This window comes from Myotis brandtii, unplaced genomic scaffold (genome assembly GCF_000412655.1).
Source record: "Myotis brandtii unplaced genomic scaffold, ASM41265v1 scaffold254, whole genome shotgun sequence".
Taxonomy (NCBI): domain Eukaryota; kingdom Metazoa; phylum Chordata; class Mammalia; order Chiroptera; family Vespertilionidae; genus Myotis; species Myotis brandtii.
In genome coordinates, this window is record NW_005359634.1 from 768897 (window position 1) to 788933 (window position 20037).

The following is a 20037-nucleotide window of genomic DNA, read 5'->3' on the forward strand; positions in this document are numbered from 1 at the left end:
AACTGAGCAGAAGCCTTTGAACTCTGACTTCCCAATATCTGTAACTTTCATGTAGCCTGAAGAATGCCTGCGTATGGTGGTATTCCCTCATCCCACTGCCAGAGGGACCAGACACCTCTGTGGGCTCCAGCTGTGAGGCTTTGCCCACCTCATCCAACAGGTATGGCACACATTTCATTCCAGAAACCGATGCTGTAGGAGAAATGATGCAACCCACACATCAGCAGAATATAAAGGATTAAGTCCATGGTCAGCCAAGATAAAACACAAGAGAATCTATTTTTTTCATGAGATGCAAGCTGGAGATAAATCACTTTGGGAAAAGGGAACTTGACTCTTGAATATCTTGCCATGAGAATGCTCTGTTCTAAGCAAGGTGACTTTTAAAAAAAGTTTTGGGAATTATTTCTTTAATTCATGGGTACTACTAAAAATATTAATGGAAGTAGGGAAATTGTCAGTTTGTTTTATGCTTCTTTTTAAAAAAAATATTTTTATTGATTTCAGAGAGGAAGAGAGAGATAGAAACATCAATGATGAGAGAGAATCATTGATCGGCTGCCTCCTGCACGTCCCCGACTGGGGATTAAGCCTGAAACCTGGGCATGTGCCCTCAACCGGAATGGAACCTGGCCAGGACCCTTCAGTCCGCAGGCCGATGCTCTTTCCACTGAGACAAACCAGCTAGGGCTGTTTTATGCTTCTTCTAATGAATTTCTGCTTGCTCTATAGGTCTTTCCACTTTGTGTGGTAGGAAGAATAGGTATGGTAATAAATATTTTTGGATACCAAATAAATAAAAAGGAAGATGCATGCTGAATACAGGCCTCACACTATGCTATTTAGCTAGTTAGAATATACAAATCTATTATTATTATACAGGGTGAGGCAAAAGTAGATTTATGGTTGTTTGCATGGAAAATAATACAATAAATAATAATACAAAAATAAATTCTATGTTTTACATACTTACTGTATTTCACATACTCACCCTGTATTTCTGTTTCAACTAAAGTAGAACTGATACTCATTCATTATATTTACAAGTATAGTCCTTTTCATATTTTTGTTTTTTCTACTTTATTAGATTTTTAACAGCAAAAAACAATAATGCTTGTTAAAGAAGTCAAACACTACAGAGATGTATATATGAACATAAAAGTCCTATATCTCCCTTCAGTTTTATCTCCTAAGTATATGTACTTCAAGTAGCCCTTAACTTAAGAACAATACATGTCTATTGCAACACATTTAGAAAAGGTAGATAGGCAAAATAAGTGAATCACACTCCTGCTACAGTCTCCCATTCTGATGTGACCACTGTTAATATTTTGGAGTAGATCTTTCAAAATTTCTCCAATATGTGTATTTTTTCAAAAAATGGTACCTACTTTTTTGCAATTTATCTTTTTGTTCACTAATATCTTATGGTCATTCTTCTATATCATTAAAATGGAAACTTGTTATTTCCTAAAGCATGATATTTAATATGTGCCAGAGTTGATGCGTGAGCTGATTTTTTTTAGTGTTACATGAACACATTTTTAACATTTTTAATAGTTACTTTTTTGAGTAATTGAAAAAATATAACTAGTACATCAAACCTGTAATTTCATAGATACTCTTGCTTGTAACAAGGCTAAAGAAGATAGCACTGTGATAGCCAACTTTATCAAGAATGTGCAGATTACAGTGATACCCTCAGGCATGCCTGTGAATGTCTCAGATAACTTCTTGGAATTGCCGAGTGGTGCTCAACCCTATGAGACCCAGCGTTCCCTTTTAATGACTAAATTTTAATTTCCCTTGTCATAGATGGCCAGTACATAATTTAGTAAAAACTAGTCTAATGGACAAAAGGAGAAACAAAAGAAAATAATTTATATAAAAGAATATGTGTTTCAATGAGTTAAATGCTTGGGCTTGACTACCATGGAGGACACAACGGGCTATTTGTACAGGTGACTTTCATGGTGACTCAAATACTGCCAGCAGCATGGCCATTGGTGAGGTTGATTTTCCAAAATCAACAATGGACAATTTTTAGTAAAGTTCTGAACAAAATAAAGTATGGTTTTCCCTGATGTACAAAGCAGTCGAATTTCTAGAAAAATCTGCATATATTAAAGCTGTGTAAAAATTTTGCATTTACGTGTTAAATGGATTTAGGTCTGGCTCAGTAGGTCTTTCACCTACTTGGATTTTCTGTAAGACATTTAAAGTCACTTGGAATTACCAGTTAATTTCTGGTCACTTGGACCATGCCTGGCATCAAAGGCTGTCTAATATCTCTGGCCCCTGTCCAGCAAAGCCATTAGTACCTCCACCCCCGCCTCCATTATTGCAAGAACCCAAAACACCCACAAGTTTCTGAATGCTTCCTAGGCAGTGCACAGTTCCTGAGAACCATTAGTGAAAATCAGGGTGAGTTAATATAGATTCTCCTATACTAACTGTCTATACGACAGCTATGCTCTTTTAAAAAAAATTTAATTTTTTATATATTGATTTGAGAGAGAGGGGAAGGGAGAGAGAGAGAGAATGAGAGAGAGAGAGAATGAGAGAGAGAGAGAGAGATGCATTCATTGGTTGATTCTTATATGTGCCCTGACCAGACTGAACCATAACCTTGGCGTATGGAGCCAATGCTCCAGCCAACTGAGCTACAGGGCCAGGGCAGCTATGTTCTTTTCTAAGGTACATCAAAGGGTCACTTTTGGAAGTTGACAATTATTTAGTATACCGATATGTATAAATATACATAACTGAGATTTGGAATCAGACACACATTTTTGTTCCTTATTGAGACAGTAGTATATCAGTAATGAAAAAAAGAGATTTTTAATGCAGAAAGGTAAAGTTTGTGAGAGAAATAAAGGGCATTAATTGCAAATTGATTAAATCAGTCCAAATCAAAGCATGAATAGCATTACTTTGTTTTCTTTATATTTATTTTTATGGTTATCTGATACTTAAGGTAATTATACTTTATTTCCACTTATCTATATATATATAAAAGCCTAATATGCAAATTGTCCTTTCGGGAGTTTGACTGGGAGACCAGGAGTTCGATTGCTCGCTATGATGTGCACTGACCACTAGGGGGTGGTGGCACGGAAAGGAAGGCCCTGGCCGGCAGAAGGCCCGGATCGGCACTGATCACCAGCAAGGCCTAGGGATCCTATCCATGCACGAATTTTGTGCACCAGGCCTCTAGTATAGTGATAAAAAGTACCTTTTAATACTCTTTTATTGTTGTTGTTGATTTTAGAGAGGGAGGAAAGAGACACATTGATCGGTTGCCTCCTGTATGCTTCCTGACCAGGGTTCCAACCAGAAACCCGGGTATGTGCCCTGATGGGGAATCAGACCCCTGACCTTGTGGTGCACCAGATGATGCTCCAAACAACTGAGTCACACCAGCCAGGGTTCAATACTCTTATTTCAATAAAATGTGCAAGTTGCCCATCCAGTGTGGCTCAGTGGTTAAGTGTCAACCTATGAACTAGGAGGTCACAGTTCCATTCTGTGCCCAGGTTTTGAGCTTGAGCGCCAATAGGGAGTGTGCAGGAGGCAGCCAATCAATAATTCTCACTCATCATTGATGATACTCTCTCTGTCTCTCCCTCTCCTTTCCTCTCTGAAATAAATAAAAATATATTTAAAAAATAATTTAATAAAATGTGCAAGTTTATTTAAAGGAAAATGTTAAGTAGATATTGGTGTAGATGGCAATATTCCAAAGATGGCATATAAATGATTAATAGAAAATCTCATCTACAACATTATTTTCATTAGATAAACATAATCAATTTTACCACTCTTCTAATGTTGAGCTTTTAACTTGGTTTCTATTATAAACAACTAGAGGCCCGGTGCATGAATTCATGCACCAGTGAGGTCCCTCTGCTGGGCCTGTGGGATTGGGCCAAAACCGGCTCTCTGACATCCCCCGGACACTTAGCATATTAGGTTTTTATTATATAGGATGCTTCAAAGAATGTCTTATAGCTAAATATTGTTCCTATTCCATGACAATTCCCTTAGGAGAATTCACAGATGTGGAATTGTCAGCATAAGGGCAATGATTATTTTAATAAGTTTTGAAATTAGTGTTCATTAACTATTTCTCTAAGTTTTTATGATGACATTTAGGAGGTCAGTAAAGCAGTATTTATGACCCATGGGAATAATTTCTCCTTTGTTACTCAAAGGTTGCTTAATGCAATTGACTTTAGTTGTGTTCTGGGGCCAAATTACAATTCCTCCCATCCTGGGGAAGCCCTGTGGTAGGGAAAATGCTTGGTTGGAAGATCTGGTTTGTAGTTAATATGACCCTTTCCACTTAATTAGCTTTGTGATCATGTGCAAGTCACAACCTCTCTAAGCTAATTTTCTCACACATAAAATTGCACTAAAAAAATAGTTTACCTCACTGAGCTGTGGTGATTAAATGAAATGATATATGTAAATATGGCTTGTAAATGCTAAAGCACGATATAAAATGTTAGTTGTTGGCATTATAAAAGTGCAATGTGTGTTCCCCTCTTTAGAGATTCTGAAAGCTCAATTCCCCGGCTTGACAGATACAAGTCATCTCATGCAATGCAGATAATTTTTTAATACCATATAGGGATTGTGTCTAGAAAAGAAGAAGGGTATAAAAGAAGAAAGAACTAAGTTCCAGTGAGAATATTTCTTTACTGATTGTTCCTTCCCATTCTCTGCTCAACAAATACTAGAACCTGATATGGCACTCCAGTCAACATTAATCCTGGGCTTTTGAGCTTTGTTCTTACAAGTATTGTCAAATCTCATTGAAAACATTGGTTATGCAGAAGTCACATTACTTGTTTAAGTGGAATTGATCTGGTGGCTTGAAATTTCTGAGTTAGGGCTAGGACCAGAGATAGGGATTCCTGGCACCTATAAATCACTGGAAAAACTAAAGATTTTCACTGAGACTGTTCTCTTCCCATAATGCAAATTATTTGAATGGTGGGTTCAGGTAAAATTCATCTCGTCAGCTGCCTACCAGAAAACTGGTGTTGACAAAATCCAGAGTTGAGCCCAGTGTGAGTGTAGTATGTGCAAGAAGGGTCCAAACACTGAGGGCATCATGGTTTTAGATTTAGCCCTGCCACTTAACCACCTGAGGCCTCAATTTCCTCATCTGTAAAATAAGGGAGATGAACCAGAATCTAGTCACCAGGTCTCCACAGTAAGATTCTAGAATTCTCTGGGTCAGTTTAGAAATTAGGAGGTTGACCTTCCAACCTCCTGCCACGAGTGGGAGAGGAGTGCAACAGCCAGAGGCTCTCAGCTGGGCCTTTGGGAGGAGCAAGGATTGTATCTGTGACATCACAATATCCAGCCCAGGCTCCACCTGACTACTGAGAAGAAGGTAACAGGGGCTTCAGCTATTGGTACATTAGAGGTGAGACTGTACCTGACAGAGTTAGAAGGAATCAGCAAGCCATGCCTCCAGTTCAGGTACGTGCAGTTTGCTAAGCTGAGAACAGAAATACCTGGTGTCTAAAGGAACAGGAGGAGAGGACCACAGTCTGAGTGTGTCTCTGGGTTTAGGAATAACAGAATCTGCACAGAGATTGTGCACCATATACTTAGGGTAATGTAAACATTCCACATAAGCAGGCCAAAGGTCAAAGGCAGTCCCACCAGAAGCAGAGCTGGGACATGTCCTTCTAACAGCCAGATTTCTTGTCATGATGCCAGACCAACAAAGACATTTCCAAGACGGTTGGCCCTTCACTGTCCTCTCCCCAACCACTGGGAAAATGCAAAAGGCACTGGCATCTCAAGAGATCAGTGTAAAATTGCTTCCTAAAGTAGTCCATATTTGTTGCTTAGTGATGTTTATTCCTTTATCAGTATGATTTTCTTTTAATAACTTCTCCCCAGAATGACAGAGAAGAATAAACTAAACAAAAAAATAAGTTAACTAAAAGAAGTGTTTTAAATAGAAGACAGTACCAAAAAATACAAACAAAAGTAATAAAAGAAGGAAACAAAATTTACTAAGGGTTAGCAACTGAGATTGATTCGAAAGTCTGGTTTTGAAATTTCAAGGCTTAAAAGGCAAAAGGCCACCCCCTATAAACAGTGAAAGAGAAGGGCCTTATGGCTGAGAAGTAATAAAACAGTGCAGCTGGAACCATCTCCAGCACCTCCTCCTCTAAGAAACTTACACCAGTGAAATCATCGCTGGGGATGTGGACAGTTCTGTTTTCTTTACCTTGCCTTGGGGTTTTGGCTTCTAAAGTATTTGTTTCTTCCTGGAGTCTTAGAGTCCTGAGAGGCTCCAAGTGACGGCAAATAGCTGTTCTGTTTACCAGTAGGGCGGAGCGCGGGGTGGCTGCCAGGCCCTGACTCATCTCCACTGGCCTCCCTCGGGTCTTAGCACACTGCGACCCCAAAGCCCAGTGCAAGGCTCAGGAAGCATGCTCAGATTTGCTTGCAAGATCTGAGTTTATTGCCACACTCCTTCAGTGGAAGCAGCAGTCCAATGTTCTGACAGATAGATTAGTTATCCACAGGGGACCTCAGCAGCAATGGAGGGGCACCTAATCTCTATCCACAGGACACAGTTTTAACACCCTTTGGCCTCTAGCACATCAGGAGTAAATATATCTCAGGAGTAAGGCCAATACTCTCACACTGTAAAAGTAGAATAACCCAAAGCACGTAAATAAATCCAGAGGTCTGGATAAAAACAAAAAGTACTTGCACACTAACTCTAGCACAGAGTCAACTTCTAGCTAGAAAAACCTCCATGATTTTCACAATTAGATTATGATCCAACCTCTTAAGTCCTTGAAAATTAAAACCTCATTGGTCCAGGTTTTAGACTTTTCTTTTACAGTCATTAAAAACTAAGTTTAGGTTTACCCTAAAATAATAAAATGCAGAATGTCCTAACTCATCTACATTTATATGTGTTGACTATAGTGTTCTCTGACCATTGTGTTAGTCACGTACCACAGAAGTTTAGAGTTGCAGGAGAACTAAGAAATCATCCATTCCAACGTCCTCATTTCCAGAAGAGGAACCAGTACAGAGAGGTTAAGTGTCTCCACAGATCACTGAGCTGGCTAGAGCTGGCTTGGAGACTAAAGCTTAAGTCCCCTCACTCTCTGTCTGGTGGCCTTTCCAATTCTCCCTGCTCTGAATTCATGCTGAATGAAGTTACTGATTTGTATTTTAGTTATTTTAATTTCCAAGTTAGAATTTTCTAAGGTGAGGAAATCTCACTTTGTCACCTTGATGTGGTTATTGGTAAATTCAGACACTATTCACCAAAGCTCTCCTAGCCTCCACATAGTCTCCACAGCTGCAGTGGTTCTCAACCTTCTGGCCCTTTAAATACAGTTCCTCATGTTGTGACCCAACCATAAAATTATTTTCGTTTCTACTTCATAACTGTAATTTTGCTACTGTTATGAATCGTAATGTAAATATCTGATATGCAGGATGGTCTTAGGCGACCCCTGTGAAAGGGCCGTTCGACCCCCAAAGGGGTTGCGACCCACAGGTTGAGAACCGCTGGGTTAAGGTAAAGAAAAGACACTCAAGACCTTATCCACAAGGCTGATAGAGCAATGAAAATAAATCCAGGGAAACTGACAGGCCACTATGACTTGAGGTCTGAATAGAAGTAGTCCACTGGGAGAGGGGAAGAAGAAGGGACGCATTTATACAATTAATGAGCTTTTGCTTTATAATAAATATATAGACTTCCTTTGGCATTGCCTTTTCTGGCTTTGGTAGATCACTTCGTTTATGTGTATGTGTGTTTAGTCTGTGATATGTGGGGCAGGTGTGGGGCCATTATACCATCCGTGGTAATTGACCTATTACCTAATATGTCTCCTAATAAGCCTTCCCTGATTTATCCCACAAATTAATACTTTAATTGGAATTAACTTGGTAATTTAGGAGCTGCCTTAGATGTATCCACAGTTTGTTTTATGTAGGGCAATATATGTCTTGCATCTCCAATTAATCTGTAAGCGTGAGCCGGGCACTCCCTGGATACAGATACTCAGAGCTTTCTCTGATTGAATGTATTGCAAATATATTAATATTAGCCTAAGGTCCCCCAATCTTAAAGAAAATGAAATGATATTAAGAATTGTTGAATACACGGATAGACCTTATTTGTATAGCTAAATATCTGAATATTTTGGAGGCCACTAGATACTTTTTTTTAACCAACTAAAAAGTGCATATCCAGTAAGGATCTTCCATATGTTGCTGGTTTTCCACACAGATTGTCTTTAATAAAAGAGATTTATGAACTGTTTACCAACAGGAAAGGATATTCCATCATGGCATAGGGTTTAAACAGGGCTGTAGCAACATCTTTCAGCTTCCATATTAATTTCAAAAGTTGTGTAATATATTGAGTAATTTTGCATTTACTACAGCATAAAACTGCAAGAGAAAGCTGATTGTAAAAAATGGAGGGATAAAATGAGCTTTAGTTTCAGAGTCTTCATTGTGGGTTTTGAATTCTTAAATCTCTGCAGTAAACTGAAACACAGGTATGCAAGTGAAATTTTGAAATGTTTTCTGTCAAGTTATCTGATAAGATGCATTTTGACAAGTATCTTTTAACAGCTTTGAAAGAACAAAAACTAAAAGAAAGCTACCTCTTCAGAGATCCTGAGATATTTGATTCTTTCTCTTGCTGCCACCACCTGGGGTGTCTTGGCATCTGGCCACACCTGGATTCCTGACACATGCAGGACACTCCCCTTCGTCCCAGCCCAGCCCAGCCCCCATGCCCAGTCTCCTAAGAATTGTGCAATGAGGCCTTTGTAACCCAAGTCCTGTGAAGTCTGGAAAGGAATGCTACCCAGAGCCAAAACGCTACCAGGGCTGAGACGGAGCTCTCCTGCTGTTTACCCTGCGCCTGGGGAACCTCAGAGGACAGAGTGCACTAAAAGGAGCAGGAATCGAGCCCTTGGCAGGATCGTGAAGCAAATACTCTAGTGCCCTTTCCCTTTGTCTTTGCCAACCTCCAGAGGCATGCTTCATGCTGCTCCTGAGAACAGACTCGGATTTACTTTTGAGTCACTTCCTTTCCCGTTCCCAATTGCACCCTCCTTTGAAAGCTGAGTCGTAGATCCCATTCTTCCAATGCCCCTGGACAGAGTGAAGGGTGATCCTAATTTGGGGGGTGGGGGGGGGTTCATATTAAATAGTGATGTTGATGGTAGAGTGCCAGAAACTGGTGGCAGGACAGCTGGAGAGATCTCTGTGATATTCATAGGCCTATTGGTATTTGTCAACTGACAACATAAAGCCAGCTTCCTACCTCTTCACCCTACCTCCCCCCCAGACATCATGACAAATGCACAACCGGGCCACCGGCAACACCTGGGGTTGTCCCACCTCTTCTGCCCAGGAATTATGCCCAAACATCACGAAGGCCACACAAGTGGACCTCCAACTAAAAGGAAGCACTAAAAGGAAATGGAAGACAACCCTCAGTCTTGCCATTTGAGCACTGTTCAAGACAACTGAGTATAATTAATGGTAAATGACAAGTTTTTTATTTTATTTTACCAATATTGCTTATCAACAAAAGGTGGTCCCAGGAAAACAGACTTTTTAACCAGTTGAGAAGACAACTCACTTGGTAATCAGAATGCCAGTATTCTCCTCCTTTCAAGCATATTTAAAATGCAAAGTCATTATTATTAGAAGAGGTAGAAAGCACTTTTTATGTGAGAATATGTTCCTTTATGTGTTAGGAACTGATACCATCTCACTCCTCTAACCAACACATTACCTCTTGTTATTCTCTGTTCTTTCAAAGAAGTTACTTTCCTGTCTCCTCCCCCAAATGAATTCAGTGTTAGTTTCAATCTCATTTATGTTCTTTGAAAACATAATACGGAGTACGGACTACGCACTCTGACAATAACAAAATGAAATGTGTGGCATCAATTGGGCTCTTTAAGAATTTAGATAAGCACACAAGAAATACATCTGTGAAGAATTAAAAAGCAAAGAAAGAACTGCACAACTACTGAAAAGTGTTTGCACTGTGGATTTCAAAGTATCCCAGGGCTCAGGGCCGAGGAGAGGCAAAACTGTCTCAAGTACTCGGGGTGCTCATCGTGGCAGAGTTGGGACTTGAGAGGACTCTTGAAGGAAGAGAAACAGAATAGTGACTGACACCAGCTTGGGGAGAAAAAACAAGTTCCAGTGCAATAGGTTTTCTCCCACTCACAGACCTTATGTCCACCATCCCTGTGCTTTTACAACCCCGTCTTTGCACGCAAGGCAAACAATTCACAGGGCTTCTTTGGGATGTGGAAAATAGGAATCATGGAAACACGAGGAAGGACGAGGCCAACTCTAACAGGTGGTTTCTGATTTTAATTATGGAAATGGGCTTCCTGACCTGATAACCCGAAAGTCAACATGTTCCACACCTAATTAATTATCTTCCTCCAACCTGCTCTTTCTTTTGACTCTACTCTCAGCCAATGACCTCAGCATATTCACAGTTATTCTAGCTAGAATCATGAGTCCTCTCTGATCCCAGGGTCTCTCCTCTGCATTTGCTCATCAAGCCCAGGGCTTTATATATCCACATTTCTTTTGAATCCATTGCTCCCTGCCAGTTCTGCCTGCTGCTACCGCCCTGGGCCAGGCTCTCATCAGCTCCCCAATTGCATTCCTCTGCACTCTGTTGGTCACATCCTCCTAAAATAAGTACTAGACATGGTCACTCGCCAGTTCAAAAACAGTTTTCCCATTGTTTGAAAAACAAGGACTGAACTCCTTATATTGGCTTTTGAGTTCTTTCACCTTCTCTAGCTTTGCTTGGCCACTCCTCGCCTACGCCTCTCATTCTTCCAGTCCTCTCTTGCTTACGGAACAGATAGGTCCCTCCACTTTCCACTCTCTCGCTTGCCCAGCACTTTCTTGCCTCTATGGTCTTACTCACGCAATTCTGTTCTGAGAGTTGAATTCCTGCATGATTCCTCTTCAAAGGGGAGATAGCTTTCCTCATCCACTATTTATGATTTTTCTCATGACATTCTTATTATTTATGACCCTTTAAATATATATAATTTATTTTAGAGAGGAAGGAAGAGGGAGAGAGATAGAAACATCAATGATGAGAGAGAATCATTGATCAGCTGCCTCCTGCATGCCCCCTACGGGGGATTGAGCCCACAACCCAGGCATGCGCCCTTTCAGGGAATCGAACCATGACCTCCTGGTTCATAGGTTGACACTCAACCACTGAGCCACACCAGAGTGGCTGAAGGAGTGAGCCAGGTGGGTTTGGAAGACCAGAGAGAAGGAAGTAGAAGAATAGCAGGTGCAAAGACTTGGAGGAAAGATGGTGTGCTGAAGGAACCAACAAAAGCAAAGCTAGGATAGTGTATAGAGTGGAAGGAATTGGGAAGAGATGGCACAGAGAAAGAGGCAGAGGCTGGCCCTGATAAGGAGCTGGGATTTTAGCTTTAGCTCAAGATCAGTGGGCAGCTTTAAAGGGTTATAGTCAGGAGAGTAACAGAATACTATTTGATTTTAAGAGAATGTAGTGTATGGAGAACAGATGGAAGTGGAAAAGATGGGAGAAAGGATCATCAGGAGGCTGGCAGGGTAAACCAAAGAAATGATAAACTTGGTCTAAGTAGTTGGGGGGGGGGTGCGGCGGTGGGGAGAGAAAGGAAGGCAGTAGACTTCAGAGAGCTTTAGAAAGAAGTATTGAATTGGCCTGGTTGATGGACCAGGCATGGGCCAAACAGAGAATAAATGAAGAAAGATAGACATATTTCTGGCTGGACCCAGAAATGATACTGTATAGATGCCATATCACTTCCTGCTAATGGCAGCTTAGGAAACCAGACTTGGACCGATAGGAAACAGGAGACAACAAGGACTTCTTGGCTTGGGTAAATCTAATTTTTGAAAGTGCAAACTGGAAGTGGTGTGGAGAATGGTTGCAAGGGGAAGACTGGTCGCAGATGGACGCCAAGGTGATGGGATGAGGTGGGTGTTAAATGCTGACAGGGTACAGCTGCTCAAAGCAGGGGGCCCCTCCCAGCACTGGTGATCCTGGCCCAAGCATAGTTTAATGAAAGAGAAGGATTTTAATTGAAGAGTTGTATGTGCATGTACTAAAAAAAAATTAAGTAGTATAAAATGTTATGCTCTGAGAAACAGTGCATCCCAGTCCTGGGCTTTTTCTCCCCTGGAACTTTGCATTTTACATACTCTCCAGAAACGTTCTACGTGCACACAAATGTGAGAACATGTATTATGTACACGCTCTCTCTGTCTGTGTGTATCCACTTTGTTTTTTATGAGGTTACTATACACACTCTTATGCCTTGTTATTTTTCAACTGTGAAACTGTATTAAGCCATTTTATATCAGCTCATGTACATCTATTTCATTACCTTTGATGTCTACCATGGATATACACTGACAGTTGTCTCACAAGCCTCCTATTGATGAATATTTAAGTCAAACATGGTTTTAAAGTGCTCTTGCCTGTCCTCATTCCTTCCCACTCTCCTCAGCTCTTGAAGTGCTTGCTGCTCTAAACTACTCATGGTCTCACTCAGGGTGACTTTCTCCTTCCACCTTTTCACACAAATCTCTTTTCAGTTCAGCAGTAAGAGGACTCCCCCTGCAGCCACAAGAATTTAGCACATCCCACCACTTTTCTTCTACCTGGGAATCATCTGTGATGGTGGCAGGTATTTGGCTTATCAGAGTCATATTTCACCCATCTTTTCTCTAAATTTGTAAAATGTGCTTTCAAAGTCCTGTTCTTTTCCAGCCACACCAAGGGTGTTCTAAATTCTAAAATGTCACAGCCCTCTGCCAATCAGCGACTAGTTCTTTGCAAGTAAGAACTAAGCTCAGATTTTTCCTACTTCTCAGAGATGGAACTTTCAATAAGGCTGATCAAGAGCTCCTCAGACACTTTACTCTTAGAGGACATGTCAGTTGATATGAGGCCTGAATTGCATTCGTTTGTTAAAGTCACCAGGGTGCCTAGGTATTCAACAGACTTTGGTGAACAGACATCTGTTCCTGTAAGTATTGTTCCTGATAGTCTTCCTATTGTCTTTTTCTAAGAATTGTGGACATTTTATCCTCTATTGCCTTTCATAGTTTGGGCCCCCTTCTTTCTCCCCAACTCAGATTTTAGCTGAAAGCCTTGATTAGGAGATCAATCTGCCTGCCTGCCGAGTCATTGATGGCTCTCAAAGGCCTCACGGCATTCCTTGCAAGGTGTCTATTGTCTGGTAGCCAAGGTCATCACGAGAAAACCAAATTGTGATCTTTGACACCCTCCCAAGCTAGCTTCCTTTATTTCCTTTCTCAAAGTCTGTACGAGAAGAGATAAAATATTCCCTAGGGCCCTATGTACTTTTCTCACCTGGAACAAAATTGATGAACATACAGTTTCTTTTTATTGCATATTTCCTTTCCATATAAATCAATTTAAGGCTCTTCATGTCACCAGGAAGTAGTACATCTCCAGACTGACCAATCACAGTAGATGTGCTCTGTACTTCCCTGTCACCTCTGCTCTCTTTCCCCATGCCTTGGGGAGATATACGTTTATGTTATACTCTATATGATGTTCACACAACGAGAAAAATCACATAATGATGCATTTCTCTGAACGTATCCCCATTGGTAAGTGGTGTATAACTACTTACAGGAGAGTTGGTTTTTTTTGTTTTATTCAGGCTGTCAACTGATTAGGTGGCGAGCAATCTGCTTTATTCAGTCCCCTGATTCAAATGTTTATCTCATCCCAAAACACCCTGACAGACACACCCAGAATAATGTTTGACCAAATATCTAGGTACTCCATGCCTAGTCAAGTGGACACATAACATGAACCATTATACCAATATCACCAATAGGCCTAGTAATTATCTCTAATTGCCACAAAGACCCATGTGGAAAGTACTTTTATTCCCATTTTCTCTAGATATTTATTTAGCAAGTGTTTGTATATTTAAGAGATGAGGAAACCGAGGTTCAGAGAGTTGAAATAACTTGCAGCAGAGCTAGTAAATGGCAGAACCAGGATTCTAATCTAGGTTTCAATGACTTCATTTGGCATTCTTCACCGATGTAATCACTGCCTCTCTGCACTGGTGCTGTTATCCCCACAGATCCTGAGGCTCCATGCTTGAGGTGGGACAGGTCTGAAGGCATTATCTGTTGGTCAAAGCTCAAGGGCAGTAGTGGGGAAGGGGGCTTATTTTTATCGTCACTTGTATGAACATATTGGACTTGAGTGCAACTTAGAGCTACTAGGAAGGTTCTGCTTTCCTTTGCCTTTGAGGCAATCCATAGAATATTAATAGTTCCTACCCGTTATTGAAAGCTATGTGCTTATGCTTGGCATAGATGATATCACTTACAGTTCAGAATGACCCTGTGTTCTTCCCACCACCCCACTCTGCTGTGGGAGGGACAGGATAACAGAGCCACCATGGGCTGCCAAGGGTAGGTACTGTGAGGCATTCCTCTTAAAATACTGTCCTCAGAGCCACCAGGAACACCCCATATTCCCTTAAATGTCCCCATGGGCCAGTCTAATCCTGTTCCATCCTTCCCCCAAATCTTCCCATAAAACCAGTTGAAAGTGTGCATGAATCAATAATTCTGCAGGTATGTACTGTCTGCTGATTCACCCAAGGAACAGGCCTGGGCTTTCCCTTCACTTGGTTTGCTCCTCGTGCCTGACATGTCACTGCTCCTTACTATTCATCCCCACTAGCACTTTCTGGAAATGCTGTCCAGTTGAAAACTCACTGTAAGTCCTGAGATCAATCTTATTTAAAGGAGACTGCTCTTACTCTCTTCCTACAGCACTCTCTGCGTTGCTCCCTGCGAGTCTGCTTGTGACAATCTAAGCAGTCTTTCCACTATTGCTGAGTTAGCTTTGGCCATAGCAAACCTTTTGTCTTAAAGTGGAGGAATCTGAGACTCAGGAGGGCGTGTCTTATTTAAATTCACAGTTAGAAGCCAAGTCATCCATTTCCCAGGCCCCCTGGCATACCCCATAGATATCAATTCTGCTGGGGTGGGGGTTGGGAAGCCTCAGGTTCGACCCTGAGTGGAGGAAGGTTCAAGGACAGCATGTCTCCAAGGCAGGGCTTGAGGGGCAGACTGCACCAAATGACAAGGGAGGTCAGCACCTCTTTCACGTCTGCAGCACATACAGTGATGTACAATGATGAAGGTGCAGCACAAAGTAAAGTATTGGTAGAGAAATTGGGATAGGAAGTCATTTTCTATGAACAGAAGCAGATTCCCTTTGGTCTGCATGCTTCACCAGAAGGCTGGGGAAAGAGCTGCGATTACTATCTGTCTGGAACTACAGTATAGCGAGTGACTCACTATGGCCCCCATTCCCAACGGAAGTGGCTTTGGCGTGTATCATGTGTTTCTAGAAAATCAGCTCATCTTTAAGTTCCCTTGGACAAAACATCCACTTTATTGCTTGGCCTGAGATTCCTGAAATTGGGAGATCTATGTTCCTACCCAGGCTCCACCACCCAGTGGATTCTCTATGGCACTTTTGTAAGCAAACAGGAGCGCATTTGGGCTCTGTAAGATGATGTTTCCAGGTCAGACCCCTAGTTTGGCTCCCTCTATCTCCTCTGGTGTTGTTTCCAGAGTCTGTGAACCAGGTGACAGGAACTAAGGGTGAATGGGCCTTATTTCAGCCAAGGCTCTGAGAACACTCTATCGGATAAACATTTACACAAGGAAACAATCACTGGTGGCAACTTTCAAAAGAAAAGGAAGATAAAACTTCTTACTGCTTTCAAGATCATTCTACTTCTTAATTTTCTAAACATAAAGGGTAAGTGGCCTTCAGGTGCTTTGAGAGCAGTAAGACCATTGTTGAGAAGGCAGCACACTCTAGAGGTGGATAAAGAATTTGGAAGATACCCAGAGACATAGGTGCTAGTTCTGGCTGCCAAGGACTTGCTGGTGCCTTTGGACAAAGCATCCACTTTATTGCTTCACCTGAGATTCCTGGAATTGGGAGATGCCTGTTCCTCCCCTGGCTCTGGTAGTAACTGTCTGATGTTGACATGAAACTCCTCTGAGCCTCAGTTTCTTGGTTTGTAAAATGGGAATAACAACACTTCCTCTGTCTACCTGTCCCAGTTGCTGTATAGGCCAAACAAACCTATGTGAAAACACACTGTTAACATTAGAGTGCCCTGTATTTTCTCCTGTGATGTAGGACATTCTAGTAATGTCTTTTGCTGAAAGTGAGGCACAAGATTGGAGGAGAATGGTGGAGAATGTTAAAAGGACTAAGGCCCCCCTGAGACACACAGAAAGACGCAAGGCTGAGTTGCAGCTGGGATTGGAGATCATGGGTCTGTGGTGGCGACATTCACCACACCAGTGGATGTACAAATGAATGTTGGCTGGGGTGCTGAAAGGAATTAGGGGTATTGACAAGGGAATGGTTACAATGGTGACCCTGGAGTCAACAGGGAAAGGGTTGAAGAAAGGGACGCAGTTAATAGATTTGGGGAGCTGACAAGTGTTAGTGAGATGTAAATGCCACGTGTGCTATGGAATTAGCTGACGAAGTAGGCAATGGTGGGCAGAAAGTATAAGGCTGGGGTTGAAGGTTTGAGAGCTGGAGGACATCTGGATATCTGAGTAGGACAAGGAGCTGTGAGGGAGGGGGTGCTGGCTGGGAGGAGCACCTGGGAGTTGAAGGGCCCCAGGTCAGTGACAGGAGTTGGGGTTGAGAGAATGAGAACTGAGTGCTAGGGCCCTGAGAGAATATGGGTGAGTTATCAGACCTGGGGATAGCTATAGGGAGGACAAGGAACCTGTGGATGGAGGGATATCGAAGGTGGGGGGTTGGCTGAGTGTCTGGAAAGGCTGAGAGGAGCATAATGCTGATGCTGCTTCAGGGTAAGGGTGGCCCAGAAAACAGAATGGCCTAGAGCAGTGGTCAGCAAACTCATTAGTCAACAGAGCCAAATATCAACAGTACAACGACTGAAATTTCTTTTGAGAGCCAAATTTTTTAAACTTAAACTATATAGGTAGGTACATTGTTATTAACTTAATTAGGGTACTCCTAAGGCTTAGGAAGAGCCACACTCAAGGGGCAAAAGAGCCGCATGTGGCTCGCGAGCCGCAGTTAGGTACATTGATATTAACTTAATTAGGGTACTCCTAAGGCTTAGGAAGAGCCACATTCAAGGGGCCAAAGAGCCGCATGTGGCTCGCGAGCCACAGTTTGTCGACCATGGGCCTAGAGGCATGCTCAGATTTAAAATTTGATAAGAATTACATAAAAAACAAGTCATTTTATATATAGATACTCAGAAGTTGTAGGGGCATCTTGGCCTCAATATGCAAATATATAAACATTTTAATAGGTAACTCCTTTTAGTCATTGATATTTTTCATATAACAGGCCCAATGGCGTGCCAGTTAGCACCAGTGGCTGAGGGCCACACATTGTTAAATTTTCTGGAATTTTGCAAGCTAGATGTCATGTTAGTAGCTTGAAATAAGCCTGGGAAGAAATAGTTACAGCATGAAAATCTGCAAACTTAGGTCCTTTCCTCCCCTGGAAATCTGGTGGTTAAACTTTTCCCAGCACACCACTGAATAGGCCTAAATATAGCCTCCAAATCTGCCCGACTTTGCAGTCCTGTTGTTGTGGGTTTAATTGTGTCACTAACAGTGATCATCCTAACCCTTGGTACCTGTGAATGTGACCTTATTTGGAAAAGGACGTTTGCAGATGTTACTCAGGTGTAAATTTAGATGAGGTTGCACTGGAGTAGGGTGGGCCCTTACGCCAATATGACTGGTGTCTTTGTAAGAAGAGGAGACAGAGGAAGGACACCACGTGAAGACACAGACACAGGGGGAATGCCATAGTGATGGAGGCAGAGACTGAGGTACATACGCCAAGGATTGCAGCAACCCCAGAAACTAAGAGGAAGTCATGAATCAGACTCGCCCTCCGAGCTGCCAGAGGAACCAACCCTGCTGACGCCTTGATTTCAGACTTCAACCCCCAGAACTGAGAGAGAGTCCACTTCAGCTGTTCTACGTCGCCCAGTTTGTGCTACCTTGTTACAGCAGTGCTAGGAAACTGATACCCAGTCATGCCAGCGTCAAGTTTGGGCATGAGGCAAGTGGAAGTTCCCCAGTGTGAACTGCAAGGGGGAGCTCCCTGTTCCCTGTGCTCTGGTTCCCAGAAATCTTCCCTCCTAACTCCTCTAGCTTGGATGTTCTATGTACCATCGTCTGGCCCTTCTTGTAGGCTGCCTTGTAGTGTGGGTTATGCTTTTAAGTGAAGACACGTTGCCTCCTCTTCTAGGTGGTGACCAGAGGTTATAAACTCGGCTGCCTCATGGGTCAAGGATGCTGAGTGGGATGCCAGGGGAACCATTTCAGACTGGCATGTGTGTCTGCCTTTAAATAAAATACTTTCTCTACCCTGCTGGCCGAGGAAAACCCAACTAAGACCTGTTGTTTTGGGATTTCTGCATGTACCCAGAGGGGGAAGGGGGGACATCTTTTGGCCTTTGCCTCCCTCCAACAGCAGTGAATGAACATTCATTACTATTTGTGAATTTGCTGCTTAGATCTCTCCGGTCTTGTCCGGCCCAGCCAATGAGTGCATGGGTCTGAGACCTTAGAAGCTCAACAATTGCCCAAAGTTTCTTTTCAGATAAAAGCTTCAAAAGAGATTTTTGTAAGGTTATATTTTATATCCCTCACTGACTCGACACTATTGCAAAACTTCAGCTTCAGAAGAATGCAACAAGAGGGCGGAGCCCCTTCTAGGCAAAGCTTGCCCTACCCTAATGTTTCTGTGAGTGTTTTTCTTGGCAATTCTTGGAATCTCAGGTGGCTGAGAGAGGGAGGTGTCAGGGACACTGGAGGGTGACTTGGGGTGAGGATTATTTCCAAGTTGAAACTCCCGTTTACAGTTCATTTCTTTTTGAACACCAGAGGGCGATGCAGACCCACTGAATAGCTGACTACCTTGCTATAAACTTGAGATTCTGGGAACCAGTCTTTTCTTTTTCTTTTTTTAAATGTGAGAACCAATGCTGAATTGAATACTTGTTCGTTGGACTATGTGTTTTGCTCAGGCATCTAAGAAAGTTACAGAGAAGGCTATTGAGACCACTTGGCTGTCCAAGCTCTGGGGCCTGGGGCTGGGAGACCCACAGAAAGGTGCTGGGCAAGGTTGCAGCTTCCTTGTGGGGAAGCACTTGTCACTCATCCTCTCACCCCATCTTGAGACTGTCTAGTTCTGGTCGGCTCTGTGGGAAGGTTTGGACTGTGTCCAAGGTAAGAGCTACCTTGTGTTAGGACCCAGCTTGTTACTTCCAGGGCCATTTTACTTGTAAATTGGTTCCACGAGATTGTTCTACTTAGTGTCTGGAAGTGAGGCCTGGCCCTGAGCGAACAAAGAAGGTCAAGAGATTGCAGAGGTCCTAATGGTTATTATGGGCAGTGCTGGGGCTCTGGTGATGGTGGCCAGCTGACCAGGCTGTGTGTCTGTGGTCATGGACCAGCTCCTTCCAACACCCTCTGACAGTGAGGAGAGATCCGCAGAATGTTCATGGTTTCTGGAGAATTAAGGAAAACTGTGCGTTCATCAAAGAATCTGGAAGGAGCAGAAGTAGAGCAGCTGGGAACATTTATGGGAATCTTGACAGTGGTGAGGGCCCTGGGAAGGGGAGACTGGGCTTGGCTTTGGAGCTCTGAGGCCTGTGGGCAGGTGCCCCCTGGGCAGCAGGGACGAGACACCACTAGCATCAGAGCCCATCTAATTCTGTATGTCCAGAACTCTTGGATGTGTGTGTGCAGTTGTAGAAGAAACTGCACCCTACTTTGCGACTTATTTGGAAAGGGGCCTGTCCACCTTCTTCCCCTGGGAGAGGCGGCTCTGTTTTAGCTATTTGGCTCTGGGGACCAGCCAGTGGCATTCAG

General features: G+C 42.6%; 1 protein-coding gene across 3 annotated transcripts in view; it reads left to right on the forward strand.

The window, feature by feature from the left end:
- The window catches only part of DNAJC5B (DnaJ (Hsp40) homolog, subfamily C, member 5 beta), an 88619-nt gene that overhangs the window by 24366 nt on the left and 44216 nt on the right, over window positions 1-20037 (forward strand). Inside the window, exon 1 of one of the 3 annotated variants that reach the window (XM_014541016.1) lies at window positions 60-160. The exons of the other annotated variants lie outside the window; for them this stretch is intronic. The gene's annotated coding sequence lies outside the window, so the exon portion shown is untranslated. Of the gene's footprint in view, window positions 1-59; window positions 161-20037 lie in introns of those variants that run through there. 3 annotated transcript variants of the gene reach the window in all.